Source organism: Thermobia domestica, chromosome 4, assembly GCF_964235325.1.
Source record: "Thermobia domestica chromosome 4, izTheDome1.hap1.1, whole genome shotgun sequence".
Classification (NCBI taxonomy): Eukaryota; Metazoa; Arthropoda; class Insecta; order Zygentoma; family Lepismatidae; genus Thermobia; species Thermobia domestica.
In genome coordinates, this window is record NC_137457.1 from 82,831,657 (window position 1) to 82,848,595 (window position 16,939).

The 16,939-nt window shown below is 37.2% G+C and overlaps 1 long non-coding RNA gene across 1 annotated transcript in view; it reads left to right on the plus strand.

Moving 5' to 3' along the window:
- The window catches only part of LOC145683325 (uncharacterized), a 366,867-nt gene extending 357,713 nt beyond the window's left edge, over nucleotides 1-9,154 (plus strand). Inside the window, exon 4 of the long non-coding RNA XR_014131044.1 lies at nucleotides 9,128-9,154. This is a non-coding gene — a long non-coding RNA (uncharacterized LOC145683325). The remainder of the gene's footprint in view (nucleotides 1-9,127) is intronic.
- Nucleotides 9,155-16,939: the final 7,785 nt, after the last annotated feature.

Here is a 16,939-nt window from a genome sequence, read left to right on the forward strand (position 1 = left end):
GGCGTAGAATGATGTACTGGGTCATTTTAGCCACGTGGGGCTTAGCGTTGCCTTGTAACAACAGGACCCCTTTGCGACTCAGAACTGCTGGATTCAGACAGTACACAGTGACAGTACATAGTTGCATTGATGATCTGACCGGCTGGTAGCAGTTCCCGATGGACGATGCCTCGAGCAGTCCACAAAATGCACAGGAGAACCTTATTCTGGCGTATTGCTGGCTTGGCCTGTTTTTGAACCGGTTCATGGGATGCTAACCAACAATGACGGCGCCGTGGAGCTTCGTACAGAACCCACTTCCCATCACATGTCAACACCCTGTCCAGAAATTGATCCTTCCTCAGACGAGAGACAAAGAAACACAGGTGTCTGCTCGCGTTGCTTTCTGGCTCCAAGTCAAATCATGTAGGACCTATCAACCCAACTTGCAGTGCTTCCCAAGTTGATGGTGGTGGTGCCGAATGGTTTCTCCACTTACGCTGAAATTTAGTACCAGTTCCTCACATGTCTGTCTTCGCCTCAATTGCTGCCTGAAGATCTTTATTTTGAACATCTGTTTGTCTTCCGGCACGTGGTGCGTCTTTGAGTGTTTCGTCACCGTCCTTAAACCGTCATACCACTGCACTCTCTGCGTAGTCACGACACTCTTACCAAAGGCCTGTCATATCTTCCGCCCCGCGGAGCAGCAATTTGAACTCGTACAGCAAACAAGCCCTTATGACGCTCTGTGAAGGCCCCATGTTCACTCAGTCCTTACGCACGTTCACGGTGTATCTGAACAGCCACAACCAAGTAGTATGTTGGATATACTTACTAGTGTTGCTCACGAGACCTGGTTTGGGGCATTCTCGTTTCGAAAATGTGTCGTGAAGGTAGTCTCGTCTGATAAGTGCATATATTTCTATTGAAAGAGCTCTGTCTCATCTCGTACCCTTTCATGAAAATTCTGTCTCATCTCGTCTCGTCCAACAACTGACCTTCACCTTATATCCATTCGCATTCAACTCACGGTGTGAGGGCCAATTGAACACAGACCTCCACAAAGAGACAGAACTTTCTTGTTCACCTTCAGATTATTATTATTATTATTATTATTATTATTATTATTATTATTATTATTATTATTATTATTATTATTATTATTATTATTATTATTATTATTATTGCTGGGGTAGTGATTTGACTTTCTCCGCAATAAAATACTTGCTAATTTTATATAACGTGGCAAATATCTTCTAGATAAATTAATCAAGAAAAAATAAAAGGTAATTCCCTACAGAATGATATTTCAGTGCAATTAGTTCCTTATGATTCTAACAGACAGCAACGCTGTTTTTAAATAGAAAAATCGGAATGTTAACGTGATGAAATTGTTGTTTGTTACACAGCAAAAAATATTAAAAGAAGTTCTATATACATTCCTTACTAGAAAATAATTTTGTCTTCAAAACGTTTATTCTTTTAGCCTTCAGAACTTGTCTTCAGAACTCAGTCAAATTTTATTTTGACTTTCGAACTTGATTGCCTAAATTTTAACCTTGGAAATTTGGATGTGGAGTAAAATAAAGAAGGTTAGCAGGGTAGAGAGGAAAACGAATTAGGAAATTCTGAAAAAATGCAAGAGACGAGAGCAATATTAGACGATATAAGGAAGCGAAAAATGGACGGATCACAAGTTTTGATCTTGCTAAGGGATTGCATTCTGAGAGATGTAGTAAAGGGGGTGATATCAGGAGAGCGAGAGTGTGTAAGAAGGTTGGAATTGATAGATTGTAATAAGGAGGGTGGTACTTTATGTTGGGTTGCGAGGCAGATATTAGCGGGAAATCGCAAAAATGGAAGCTTCTTACCTAGTTCACGGAAACTGGCCTGTTTATTAATGGCAGAACACTGAGGAGGAGGAGGAGGATAATTATACTACAAGTAAAAAAGCCGAAACAATGGTTTATGCATAAGAATTGGTCAGCATTTTTTTTCTGGTGGCAGTTTTGTAAAGTTCTAGCTCTCTCAAACTGGTTCGATTGTAAGGTCGTCACTCGGGTCGGTTGTCGGGTTAAGTCACCTCGGGTTGGTTCACTCGGGTCACTTTGGGTCGGGCCAATCGGGTCAGCTCGGGTTGGGTTAGTCAATTTGGGTCACGGGTGGGGTCGGTCGGTCTTCAACACATATAATTTCCACGAAAATTACCATATACCACGGTTTATACCTCATTGGACTTCCAATAAAACATTTTCAATGATGTCTACACCATGTCACCATTTTTGTATGAGGGAATGTCTAGAGGGATTTTGTGGGAATTTGATGGAGTGTAGATTCCTCTGTGTGTGTGTGTGTGTGTGTGTGTGTGTGTGTGTGTGTGTGTGTGTGTGTGTGTGTGTGTGTGTATGTATGTATGTATGGGTGGGTTTAGCGTATGATGCGAGGACCTGGGTGCAACTTTAGAGCGTGAATCTGAGGACCTGCTGCAAAGTGAGGACGTGTGTGAGGTACTCAGATTAAAAAAGGTTGTATTTCGTCGTTATTCGTCATGAAACATGTTTTGACATTGGAATCCAAATTTTTATATAAGTCCTCATATAACATATTTTTGATTATGCATGTAGTTAATGTGTGTGACCACCAGAGGCTCATAAATAACAGCTTCACACTTGATCTGTGTGAGTCAGTTATTTACGTTTTCTTTGAGGACCTTTCTCACACTAATAATTCACACAAGCTTAACTTTTACCACTATATCGGAGGACTTCAAGAAAACCCTTTCAATGTGTCACTCTTTTTAATTATTTTAAAAAGTATTTAAATTAGTAAACAAACATTGAATCTTATTTAAATTATTACAATGGAAAGAAAACAGTTTTTTTTTTGGATTTCTACATAAAGTATGATACTTTATGATAAATGCTTTCTTTATAAAATATATTGATTCAATTCGTTTAGGTTTTAGTTAGTTTCCATATTACAAAAATAAGCTTTGCCAAAGATAAGCAAGCAGAAACAGCTACATAAAAAACCTGATAATTTCAAAAAATCATAGCTTTAAAAACAGAAAGAACAGTCCAAAATGTTTTAAGCAAAATGAAGAGAGTTTACTTCAAATATAAGTAACGTATGTATGTGTGTGATACCTTACAGGATACAAGATGTCGAGGAAGTGTGTAAATAAACCGGACAATTTCTGTTATGTATGTGGGGAGCTGATATTTAAATCACAACGTCGATGTTTTACTCCACTGGTGAGGAAGTGTTATCAGTTATATTTTGGTTGCTGTGTAGGAGACCAGGATAAGAACTGGGTTCCTCACTACATTTGTTGTACTTGCGTGAAACGTCTGACTGGGTGGGCAAATGGTGGACGAAACATGAACTTCGCAGTACCGATGATCTGGAGGGAACCAAAAGATCATTCTTTAGACTGCTACTTTTGTATGACACAGATAAAAGAAATAAGCAGTAAATCTAACCACACAGTACAGTACCCTAATTTGCATCAGCAATTAGGCCAGTTCCACACCTGTACCGGTACCTCCTCCTCATCTGACGGTAAATGAGGATTACGTACTTGAGGCAACTATTGAAGTTCCAAATGAAGATGATGATCCTACTTATGTAGGAAGCACATCTACATTGGATTCCCATCCGATAACTCCGGATGAACTAAATGACCTCATACGGGATTTAAAACTCTCCAATACACAGGCAGAACTTCTTGATTCTAAACTTAAGGCTGGAATCTGCTCCATCGTGACAGTAAAGTGTGTATTTTTCGAAACCTTCATACAGAGTTTCAAAACTACTATTCTCAAGAAAATGATTTAGTGTATTGTAATAATGTCTGTGCTGTGATGGATAGACTTGGATATGTACATATAAGTACAGAGTGGAGATTGCTTATTGACTCTTTGAAAACTAGTTTAAGGCTGTCCTTTTGCACAATAGCAACAAATTTCCTTCAGTGCCTTTGGCTTATGCAACTAATATGAAGGAAACCTATGAAGACATCGAAATAGTGTTAGAAGAAATTCAGTATGAGAAATACAAGTGGACCGTTTGCTGTGATTTACAAGTCATTTCTTTGTTAATGGGTTTGCAGCTCGCTTATACGAAATATTGTTGTTTCCTCTGCGAATGGGACAGCAGGAACAAAGCGGAACATTACATCAAGAAGGAACGGCCAACGCATGTATTAACTCCTGGACAGAAGAATGCTGTTTATTCCTCACTGGTGAGCTCTGATTAGATAATTCTACCTCCTCTTCACATAAAGTTGGGGTTCTTCAAAAACTTTGTTAGGGCAATGGACAAACGTAATGCAGGATCTTGTTACCTCAAGGAAAAAATTCCGCGGGTTAGTGACGCTAGGGATTTTTGTAGACCCCCAAATAAGATATTTGATTCGTTACCAAAAATTTGAGGATCTCTTAACTCTGGTTGAGAAAGCAGCTTGGTGTCCATTTAAATGTTTAACAGAGAATTTTTTAGGAAACAAGAAAGCCCCAAATTACCGTGAAATTGTGAGTGATTTCCGGCAATCTTTCAATGAAATGGGTTTCAACATGTCCCTTAAAGTTCACTTTCTAGACTCCCATCTGCATTTCTTTCCTGAAAAGCTTGGTGCTGTTAGTGATGAGTATGGGGAACATCTTCATCAGGACATTTCCTCCATGGAGAAGAGGTACCAGTGACAGTATAGTTCGAAAATGTTAGCTGATTACTGTTGGATACTTAAAAGAGATGTTCCAGAAACCAAACACAGAAGAAAGTCGACAACTAAAACATATTAGTTGAGGTAAGTAAGTGTCCATTTATTAAGAAGATACCCCTCACTTCTTTTGTATTATTTATTAAGTAGATATAAAATGGTGACACGGTGTATACATCATTGAAAATATGTTTTATTTCAAATCCAATAAGATATAAACCGTGCTTATATTGTAATTTTCGTGGAAGTTATATGTGATTTTATCTGCACTAATGAATATTGTAAAATGAACAGTACACATAGCATATTTTTGTATATTAATATGTTTATTTCTCTAGATAGAATAATGCTATTCTTATGAAACTTAGAGGGCTTACTAAGTATAAATCAGGCTAACATACAATATAATTTGTGCGTTTATATACCTAAGGTACCCAAGCTACAAGTATGAAAATGGTTTAAAAAAAAGAAAAAAAGAAAAAGAAAAGAAATTTGAGGGGAAATTTTCCGAAAACACCTCTGTTACGGGAAAACTGAGGGTGATGGAGAAAAACTGATTGCAGATTCGAATTCTACGTGAAAAGTTCTATTAGAATCAGGAATTTTCTTCCGTGTGCCAGAGAAAAAGAACTTTTTTTCAACTAGTGCAATAGGAACCATTTTCGAACTCATCAACCGTTATTCAAACCGGTTAATGTTGATCGCAGATATTAAAAATACTCACATCCGTATATTATTTAATACAAACTAAAATTTTCCTGCACATTTCTGCACAAACGATGTATAAACGATCGCGACAATTTGTGGTTCAATCGAACATGGTGGGGCTAGCACTTAGACAACTCCCCTTTTTTTCGTTCTGTCCACGCATCTGATAGCTTAGAAAAAAAATTTGCCTGCGCATTACTGCTCAAACGATGTGCAAACAATTGAGATAATTTTCTTTTGAATCGGACGTAGGGAGGTGCTACAAATTAGGTAGCCTATACTTTGTTATCGTTTTGGCGCGCCCGCAATTGTGTACAAACGAAATTTTCGTCTGCAAATTTCTGTACAAAACCGTAACACAAGTGCGACAGTTTGTGGTTGAATTCGACATGGTGGGAGGCCTATCAATTAGAGAGCCCATAGTTTGTTTTCGTTTTGGCGGGGCCACATTTATGTGCAAACGAAAATTTCAGCTGCACATTTATGTACAAAGGCGTACAAACAAGTGCGACAGTTTGTGGTTGAATTGAACATGGTGGGAGGGCTAACATTTAGAAAGCCCCCCACTTTGTTTTCGTTCTGGCGGCGCCCCTAATTTTGTACAAACGAAAATCTCGCCAGCACATTTCTTTATAACTATATTCAAACGATTGCGACAATTTGTGATTCAATTGCACATGGTGGGAGGGCTACCATTTAGACAGCCCCCCACTTTGTTTTCGTTCTGAGGTCGCCCCTAATTGTGTACAAACGAAAATTTCGCCTGCATATTTCTGTACAAACGATGTACAAACGATTGCGACAATTTGTGATTGAATTGAACATGGTGATTTGGCTGTCACTTAGAAAGCCCCCCATTTAGTTTTCGCCCTGGGGGCGCCCCTAATTATGTACAAACGAAAATTTTGCATGCACATTTCTGTACAAACGATGTAGAAACGATTGCGACAATTTGTGATTGAATTGGACATGGTGTGGGGCTATCACTTAAACAGCCCCTCACTTTGTTTTCGTTCTGGCGGCGCCCTTAATTATGTACAAACAATAATTTAGCCGGCACATTTCTGTACAAACGATATAGAAACGATTGTGACAATTTGTGATTGAATTGGAAATGGGGGAGGGGCTACCACTGAGACAGCCCTCACATTGTTTTCGTTCCGGCCGCGCCCCTAATAGTGTACAAACGAAAATTTGGCCTGCACATTTCTGTACAAACAATGTACAAACGATTGCGATACTTTGTGATTCAATTAGACATCGTGGGGAGAGCTACCACTCAGACAGCTCCCCACTTTGTTTTTGTTCTGGCGGCGCCCCTAAGTTTGTTCAAACAAACATTTCGAATGCACATTTCTGTACAAACGATGCACAAACGAATGCGACAAGTTGTGATTGAATTGGACATGGTGGGGGGCTACCACTTAGACAGCCCCCATTTTTTTTCTGTTCTGGCGGCGCCCTTAATTATGTACAAACGAAAATTTTGCGTGCACATTTCTGTACAAACGAAGTACAAACGATTGCGACAATTTGTGATTGAATAGGACATGGTCGAGGGCTACCACTTAGACAGCCCCCAATTTTTTTCGTTCTGGCGTCGCCCCTAATTGCGTGCGAACATACATTTCGCCTGCACATTTCTGTACAAACGAAGTACAAACAATTGCGACAATTTGTGATTCAATTGGACATGGTTGGGGGGCTACCACTTAGATAGCCCCCTTTTTTTTGTTCTGGCGGCGCCCCTAATTGTGTACAAACGAAAATTTCGCCTGCACATTTCTGTACAAACGAAGTACACACGATTGCGACAATTTGTGATTCAACTGGACATGGTGGGAGGGGCTACCACTTAGGCATCCCCGACTTTGTTTTCGTTCTGGCGGCGCCTCTAATTGTGTACAAACGAAAATTTAGCTTTCACATTTCTGTAGAAACGATGTAGGAACGATTGCGACAATTTGTCATTGAATTGGACATGGTGGGGGGTATCACTTAGACAGCCCCACTTTGTTTTCGTTCTGGCGGCGCCCCTAATTGTGTAAAACCAAAATTTCGCCTGCACATTTCTGTACAAACGATGTACAAAACGATTGCGACCATTTGTGATTGAATTGGACACGGTGGGTGGGGGCTACCATTTGGACAGCCCCCACTTTGTTTTCGTTCTGCGGCACCCCTAATAGTGTGCAAACGAAAATTTCGCCTTCACATTTCTGTAGAAACGATGTACAAATGATTGCGACAATTTGTGCTTGAATAGGACATGTTGGTGGGGGGCTACCATTTAGACAGCCCTCACTTTGTTTTCGTTCTGACGACGCCCCTAATCGTGTACAAACGAAAATTTCGCCTGCACATTTGTGTACAAACGATTGAGACCATTTCCGATTGAGTCTTATAAGGGGGAGGGGCTGTCTAAATGGACGTCTCCTTTTCACCTCTACTGTAATTAAATTCTTCCTCGAGAAAATCTGTAATCAACACTGTCAGTAGCTACGTCCTCGACTAATATACCTTAACAAGTACAGCTTTATTTTCGTATATTTTTCAACAGTTAACATATTTAAAACTATCGCAAACAAGAATATGTAGTCAACTTATTAAATACTTCGCTCGCCGAAACACGTTCAGCGCGTGCAACAAGCAAAAACAACATGTTTGGCGTCTCACAAATGGAAAAGGGGGGAAAAAAGAGAAGGAAAAGCAGCACGGCAGTGCCTTATCGCAGTCAGAGCTGACAACATAGTTTCGGTCGTCACTAACGCGAATAGACCTACTAGCGGTGTACAAGAGTTATACAGTTATAATATACGTTGTGCCACAGTAGCGCTACAGGCGGAATGTGCACGAACCACAAATGAATATGTTCCCTTACAAGCATCAGTCACTGTTGCACCCTCTTTACATTCTACACATCCTTTTTTCTCCCACTTTTTTACCTTGACAAGCAGAAGTACCAGGCTTTCCGAGTTCACAACCATAAACTGTTTGTGTACAGAGTACGTTTTCAGTTCTTCGAATGACTGTGCGCGCGAAGAAGAAGGGTGATGATCGAGCTACCGTATACGGAAGTCAGAAACACCCGGTTGCAATAATAAATGTAAAATACAAATATAGAGCCTTGACAATGCCGTGAGGATGAATATATATATATATATATATATATATATATATATATATATATATATATATATATATATATATATATATATATATATATAATTGTTTTGTTGTGTGATTTTTTCGGTTCGTTTGGGGGTTCGTACAGGAGACAAAGCACTTGCGGATTGCCAGTATAAGACCGCCAATCTGAATTGTACATCCCACTGCAATGCGCTCTGTCCAGTCATCTGCAGGTACCCTGTAGCCACGAAAACTTAGATGAACAAAACATATTTTACTCGTGCTTTTCCGCCAAGTACAACGAAATCAGAGACTTTGGGTCTAGATCTGACCCAGGCCAATTCTGGTTGCATATAGCTCATTTCAAACTTTAATAGTCAACAATATATAATAAAATACCTCCCGTTCTCTCTGCATTCATGAACAGATGGCGCTAACAGGGAAGAGGCTCTACTCAAGATACAGCTTCAATTATTCACCACCATTTTTGAAAAACTTTGTAAGTAGTTATATTCCCTGATCGCCTTATGCATTATGTTGCTGAATATGCTTTTCTAAAAATAAGCTTATATTTTTCTCTTTATGTTACAGGTTGCGAATGCAAAGGAAACTTTACCCGTAAGTAGTTATAGTCATTCACTTGGTTTTCTTATTTAGCGCTGAAACTGTGATTAGTTGTAAATTCTATTGTCTCATACAGATTCCCAACGAAAATCATATACTGAATCGTTCATTGATGCGGACGGGCTATAAAGGTAGTACTCAGATTTTGGATATTCTAGCACATACTGAGACGCGTATTTTTTACAGTTAATGATATTTGTACCCACTCATTAATTGATCTTTATTTTTCCACATGACTTCCGTTCCTTGGTACGACATTGCCATGCTCTCTAGCATTGCTTCTTTTGTTGCTGCCCACTTTTTGAATACAGAGTGATAATGGTTAGTGATCGTATAGGCAAAATTTTCTATTCACTATCCTTCTTTTTTCTTGAGGGATTTTACAACTTTGCGTGTTTTCACGCAGTTCTTTGCCTTATGTCTATGTGAATCAAGGGTATGTATATCCCTTTCCCGATCCTTGGTACAATTTGTACCATACGCATTTTTCATGGTACATTGCGTTATTTCTCTCCTATTTGAGATTTTTCGTCCGGTTATTTTTTTTCAAGTCCAGAGACATTGTAGAAAACATTACATATGGTTTCAGACTGTCCTGCGTCCAGACATAGGAGGTGATGACGTCATAATCTTAAAATAAATTTTTTCCCTTTTTAAGCCTTTTTAAGCCTTATGTTCATTATTTTTTGACGGGCTTATTTTTGAACGTAGAAGATTGAAATTTTGCACAAACATTCATTCCACCGAGTAGTATTTACCAGATTTTTTGTTCCGATGTCAGTGCTAAAACAGGCGGGGAAGCCCGGAGGGGCAAAGGGTTAAAAAAGGGATATTTTTACCCCAAAAATCCCGTTTTTCGTCAGTTTCCCGTCTCACATACACGATGGGGACACGTGAGTCATACCGTCTGAAAGGCAGTTACATTCTGAAGAGATCGACGGTCGAATTATTATTCTAGGGTAATTAGGCCCGTCTCAGTGAATTTTTATCCAAATATACTTCTGTATAGGGTAAAAGTGGGGCATGGTAGGGAAATTTTTTCTGGCGGGCCTATTTTTTCACGTAGAAGATTGAAATTTTGCACAAACATTCAGTCCACCGACTAGTATTTGACAGAAGTTTTTTTTTATTTCTGCGTAGAAACAGGGGGGTCCAGGGGGGCAAAAGTTGAGAAAAAGGATTTTTAGACCCAAAAAATCCATTTCTTCGGGATTTTCCCCCTTTATATACATGATAGAGACACGTGAGTCATATCGTGTGAAAGACAGTTCTGTTCTGAAGAGAATGATGGGCGAAACATAACCCTAGGGTAATTAGGGATGTCTCAGGAATTTTTTTCCCTGAGATCATGGTGTTTTGCGGTAGTTTTGGGCATGGTGAAAATTCTTGATAAAATTTCTCCTGCCCTTACTATTCAAGATAGAAACTTGAAATTTGGTACACGCATTTAGATTACCAAGTACTATTTATGACATTTTTTGGAGGTGTCTACGTTCACACAGAGAGGGGCCAGTTGGGCCCAAAGTTGGACAAAAAAATTTCCCCAACAAAATTTTCCCTTTGACATCAATTTTCCCTCTCCTGGTATACGGTATGTGCATGGGTGTGATACCATTTGAAAGCCTACTCTATTGTAAAGAGAATGAGGTATGAACCATGATCCTAGGATAAATAGTGACGATACAGTAGCTGCTTGACTGAAAGTCTAAAAAATAGCCCAAAATGCCAGGATCCGGAAAGGGATATTAGAACTTGACACGTACCAAGGACTCTTTTGGAAAAACGAAAAATATGAAATTAAAATCGCACACAAATATGGTATATGTTCTTAGAAAGTATATAAAAGCCAACTTTAAAACTGACCATTGTTTTTTCGCTACTGCCATTGAGCGATGTTTAGTGGTTTACACTCTTTTGGTTCCTTGCCTGTTATCATCATTTCCATCTTGCGTATATTATTGACAAGTTCGAAAGTGTCTGAATATTAGTTGACTTATTTTACGACTGTCTGCACCAGTTTACTTTTTTAACTCCTTACTGTTATGGGAACTTCCTTCTACGCCGCGTTTTCTACCGGGATTACTTTCGCTTGAAAATGTACTATTAAATACTCTTTATATATTAATTTGCTATTTTCAAGTTTCTTGTTGTACGCATGAAAATTACGCCTGGCTTTTTCTTTGCCTTTATCCTGCCTCGTTAGTGTTCAAATTCAAGAGCAATTACTATTTTATGGTTAGTCTCTACTAATGTCCTTCCCATAAAGACTATAAACAGTCCAACCTTACCTATTTTTATTAACAGGAAAACTTTTATCTTTTTCGTTCATACACACCGTCTATGTATAGCATATGACATAAGCATCATTATTCAAGGTATAGAATTTTAAGTAAAAAAAATCGATGTCGGTTTTATCTTATTCCGATAGTTTTTCTTCGTGTCATTATTTTTTCTGCATGATAGAGTAGATGCCCTTTGGGACCTATCGTTGTAACTCCGTGGTTACGGGTCCCGGCTTTCTTCTTCCGAGAACAAAAAGCTTCAGTATATTGCAGGTTAGTCGTAGCTCTATTCTGGACACCTATACTTCATCCCACATGACATTCACCGTTTCGCTAGCTAGGTTTCGTTCCTGTCAAGTTTCACTTTTCCTATTTTGTAGAAAAATTGTAATATATCTTAGTTCTCGTCTGAAAAATAAAAAAGAACAAATAGATTTTTTAACATTTGCTAGAACACCATGAAGTTCGAATCTATTAGGAATGAATACGTAATAAAGTATAAATCTGAAATTAACTCAGAACATATTTCTTATTTTTATTTAGGTTACGTAGTTGTAGCTGTAGCATCTAGTGACTAATTTTTAACTGTAATTAATTGTTAATTTACTACTAAATATAATTTAGTCATTTTTTTAGTTTTAAGCTACGGATTAAGGGGTGAAGAAACAATTATTAGGCGCCAACACCAATGTGCATAAAGACTCCGAACTCCTAAATGCGGAACTGTTCCGTATGACAATCTCTATCTGTCGACCGGAGTGTTCATGAGCTGCAAGATACTGGGGCTTCCATGATTTCCGTCTATTCTCCTGGACCTTATCAGGCCATATATTTACATTCTTCAGGATGCTGTGGCAGGCACTTGCCATGCTGTGGAATGTCTTAACCTTCGGCCTACTAGTTATTACAAAAAAACGAATTACCTAATTGTAACCATCAGACTGATTTGTGATAAGATAGATAACTGCTTTTATAAGATAGATAGGACCTCACAGAGACATAAAATAATTTAAGAATATGGCTAGTAGCTGGAAATAAGATTTATATAGCTGTCTACCTGCTATCTAGAAAAGCACTACTACAACATGGTACCAAGTCAGAGAACATTAAAAAGAGTTTGGTAGAAAGTTGTTAACGCACAAAAAGCATAAAGTTTTCAGAGAATGAAATATGAGACACTCTGTTGTAAAATAATGTACTAATTGATCTTTTACTAATCCCTGCTTTTTTCTATAATCACCATCATATAAATGAGTAAACATTGCATTTATAACACTTGAAATTAATTCAAGTATTATCAGTTTGCTTTTTACAAAGTGGAACTTGTACAAAACAAGGACTCCGAATTATAGCTGAATAGGAAACATACACATAAAATTACTTGTCTAATTAATACATTGTTGATATTACTACCATGCTATCGCGCATTACACAGTGAAGATATTTTATACGTACCTAGCTGTGAATATTATGTATATATAGGATTAATGCTATGTACTATATTACCTGTTAGCTATATAATATTAGGTATGCTGGTAAATATCAAAATCTGCTTTGGAAAATACGTACTCCTGCGTATTAGGTTTTATTAATATACTTTCATCTTTTTATTACAAAGCATTATATCATAATAAAAATAATAGGTGTTGCATATGGGCAGTATACTACAAAGACTTGAAGAAGAACATACATTATGTATCAGAAAAAAATAATCTGAAGAGTTTACATCGATTTTGAGTAATCTACATACCTACTGTTATTAACAAAGAAGGCGTTAAATGATTATCAGAAGCAACTAAGGGATGAAGAACAAATTTCACTATTGGAACTATTCGTGAAATAAGCAAGTAAAATTTAGCAATATTTAAGAACGTGTTAAAAACATAAGACCTGATAAGAATAAGATCATTAACACAATTGAAAAACTAAAAATTAACTCCCATAAAAGGAAAACGAACGGGACGTACACACGGTTCCATAAAGGATGAGTGAATTCTTTATTGTTGTTTGGAGGCGACAAATTTTCTGAAATCCAACTTGGGATATTTCCGGAAAACACTAAACAAAAGCTGGTGGCTCGAATCTCAAAGCCTACCTTAGCAAACGGGGAAAACTGTGCTGATATGTTTTTTCCTCTCAAAAATAATAAGATTTTTTGCAATGGTATTAAGTGAGGAAATTAACGTTTATTGATATACTTAATGATACAATATTAAGTATATATATCCCCATGCTTATTGTGTCATTTTGACTTCCATCCCTAAAAGAACTTTTACATTTGTAAAAGAAGACTGAAGGGAAAGATATCGATCATAATGTTCGCATGCATAGTAAAATAGAGTATAAAATATGGCAAAAAACAACATTTGCAATGGATATGAATCTGATTGTCTTGTAAATCCAGTAGCAATCGTTAGATGAGAATGGTCAGAATTTGATGAAGAATTTGATCAGAATGTTCATATTAGCTCAGTTAAAAACAGTGGAGTTCAAATCACAAGGTCGTGATTTCAATTCCCTCTAGGGTATATAATTTCCTGTATGAAATTCTATTTTCCACAATGCAGGAAAATTATATAAAATATTAACATCAAAATATATCATATATTCTGTATATATATATATATATATATATATATATATATATATATATATATATATATATATATATATATATATTGATATAATCATTTCTGAACATAGGTAATTATTATATTTAAAATATAACATCTCAGAAACGGTAGGTGCTTACAGAACATCGGTATAATATATGAGTGTTAAATACCATTTTAAAAAAAACTTCAAAACCTAAGATCAGAGTTATATAGTGCATTTATTTCCAGCTATTTTTCATATAGATATTACTTCTGAATTTCCAATTGGGGTATTTCGCTTACGTTTTTAACCTGAATTCAGAAGCATAGAGAAATGTTAAAAATATAGAAATTTCAAAGTCGGAGCGTGGTTGCTGGTGAACAACTCATGATGAACAAAGGCAACATGAAAACTCTGAAATTCTCCTTAGAAAGCACGAGAGAATGGACATATTTTACATAGTGTTTCAGCTCAATAGTCTGACATGATTTTGTAAAACTGAGGGGGTGATTCCTCTTTCTCTCTCTCTGTCTCAGTCTATCTCTATCTATCTATCTGTATATCAATCTTATGTGTATTTATATATATTCAAGTGGATGAAAGTATGAATATATCTAGTCTTACGCTTGTGCATTCGGTTGGAATGCTTTCGTCGCAGTTTTGGAGAAAGAAAAGAAACTATGATCGTTAACTTGGGAAATATAGCTCACTGGTAGAATTGAGAGGTATCTGAGAAGACGACGAGACTTTTCAGTTTGTAGGGAATGTAGGTAGAAATGAATCAGAACAAATATTTAAAAAAAGAGAGTCGAAGGTCTTAGTTTAGGAAGAAAGAAAGGAAGGTTGTTAGAACGATTAGGACCTTGGATGCGTGTTCCGTACCTCAGTTCCTGTCCATGGGCGTCGACTGGTCCTCTCCATGTCTTGCCCTCTGTATCGAATTAGCGTGGTGTTTGGTACAGGTCGCTCCTGGTGTTGCTCACACTCGCTCCTCGTGTATTTCTCCGCTTCTCATGTGCTTCTCCGCTTCCCGTACGCTACTCCTCTCTTCCGGGTCCTAGGACGTTTATACCAACCAAAGAAGGAAGATGGTGGTCGAAATTACGGAAAACATCCAAAGTACGCACGTGTAAGGATTCAGGAAAGTGCAAGGGAAGTGGAATTCTCGACTTATTGAATAATTTGTTAACAGTTCCAGAACACTTCGCTTACATCAGGGTACATAAGTTACATAAATTTACCAACAATGAAGAATGACGAATCGTCTGCTAAAGAGGGTTTTGAAACGTTTGCTGACTGTCTTATTATTCCAAGTTATGACTGTCTCTCATCATCCACAGAAAACAAAGAGAAAAAGTAAAAAATGAAATCTGCGTGTGTTGCAACACAATTATGATATGTCAGGAATCACTTTAACAATATTTCCAGCAGTCTGGGAAGGAGTTACCTACGGTGAGTGAGGTTCAAATAAAAATGCTAGAAAACGATTGCTATTATTGTCTAATCAATAGTTTCGGGGTAGTTTTTTTTTTTTTTTTTTTTTTTTTTTTTTGTAAATGGTGTTACTTTAAATTCACCCTAACTCAATTAGGCTACCAATAGCAAGTAGCTTGATTACGTAGGGACGTAAAAATATCCAAATCGAACAATACTAGTTTCGGGTCATAATTTTTTGCATCGTTAATTCAATTATTAGCAGGTGTTATGCATTTAAGACCAAATTCGGCCTAAGCGATTGCAATAACCCCATAGCCCAAGTACGATATATTTGTAGCTGCTGGCATAAAAATGATAGAAAGGACCGATATTTGACTCAAATCATTAACTTTAGGGTCGCTTAGATTATAACTGAAATTGCAGACGATATGTAAGATAAGTGCCACATAGTACTCTGAAGGAGTGAACTAAATTGTGGCATTTAAAATAACTGCCCAGTGTTAGTGTAGAATTCATAGCTTTCGGAGTCGTCACCTTTATTGTGAGCAGTTCTGATTATCTTAAAGTTTAAAGTCAACTTCCGTAGTTCTAAAATACCCGAGTACATCTAGTAAACAGAATCGAAAGGAGTAACACATACAATGATTCAAAACGACTAATATCACTCTAAAGTACTTAGTGATGTGATCATCGAGATATTTAGCAACACTTCTGCTGTCATTCATGTCCAAGTTCAACCCAATAATTCCCTTGTATTGGGAGGAATAGTGACCTGAAAGAAATAATCAAAAAACGGCTGGCATTTCTATAGAATCCATAGTTTTCGAATTCTCTAAGTTGATTGTGAACCGTCCGTCTAACTAATATAGCTAATGTTTCTGTACCATTCCCGTTGAATTTGTTAAGTGAATTTAGTTTATTAAACAGAATTGTTCGTTGAATTTGAACAAGTATAGTAGGTCCACTATTACTTTCTTCCTTAGGTCTTATTATAGATTACAATTATATTCATAAACTCAACATGGTCTTCTTACTCTTATTTGCACTCTTGTTTGGGAGGAAGTTTTCGGGAGTACTTATTTATTATATTACATTGATTACCCTTCGTTTGTTAATCTGTTTGCTGACCTAAGATTTTTATGACTATGATGCTCCCTTTGGGGACTTGTTGGACGAAGAATGGTTTAAAATTCCCTATGGAGAGTCAGAGTAACTTTATTTCATAGTATATCTGGTCGTCCTGGTAAGAACCAAAATGACATGGGAATAATTATTAGACCAATTCCTGTACTAGGTCAGTTAAGTGATATTGAAGTAGAAGGATCAAAAGTTGATGAAAGGTTTGTTATCATTTCTAGTTCATGGTTGTCTTTTTAATTTTATTGCTATCAATAAATGGTTGAGAAGTGTTTAATTGAAAATATACAATGGATGAAAATAGTAGGTAGCATAAGAAAAATATTAG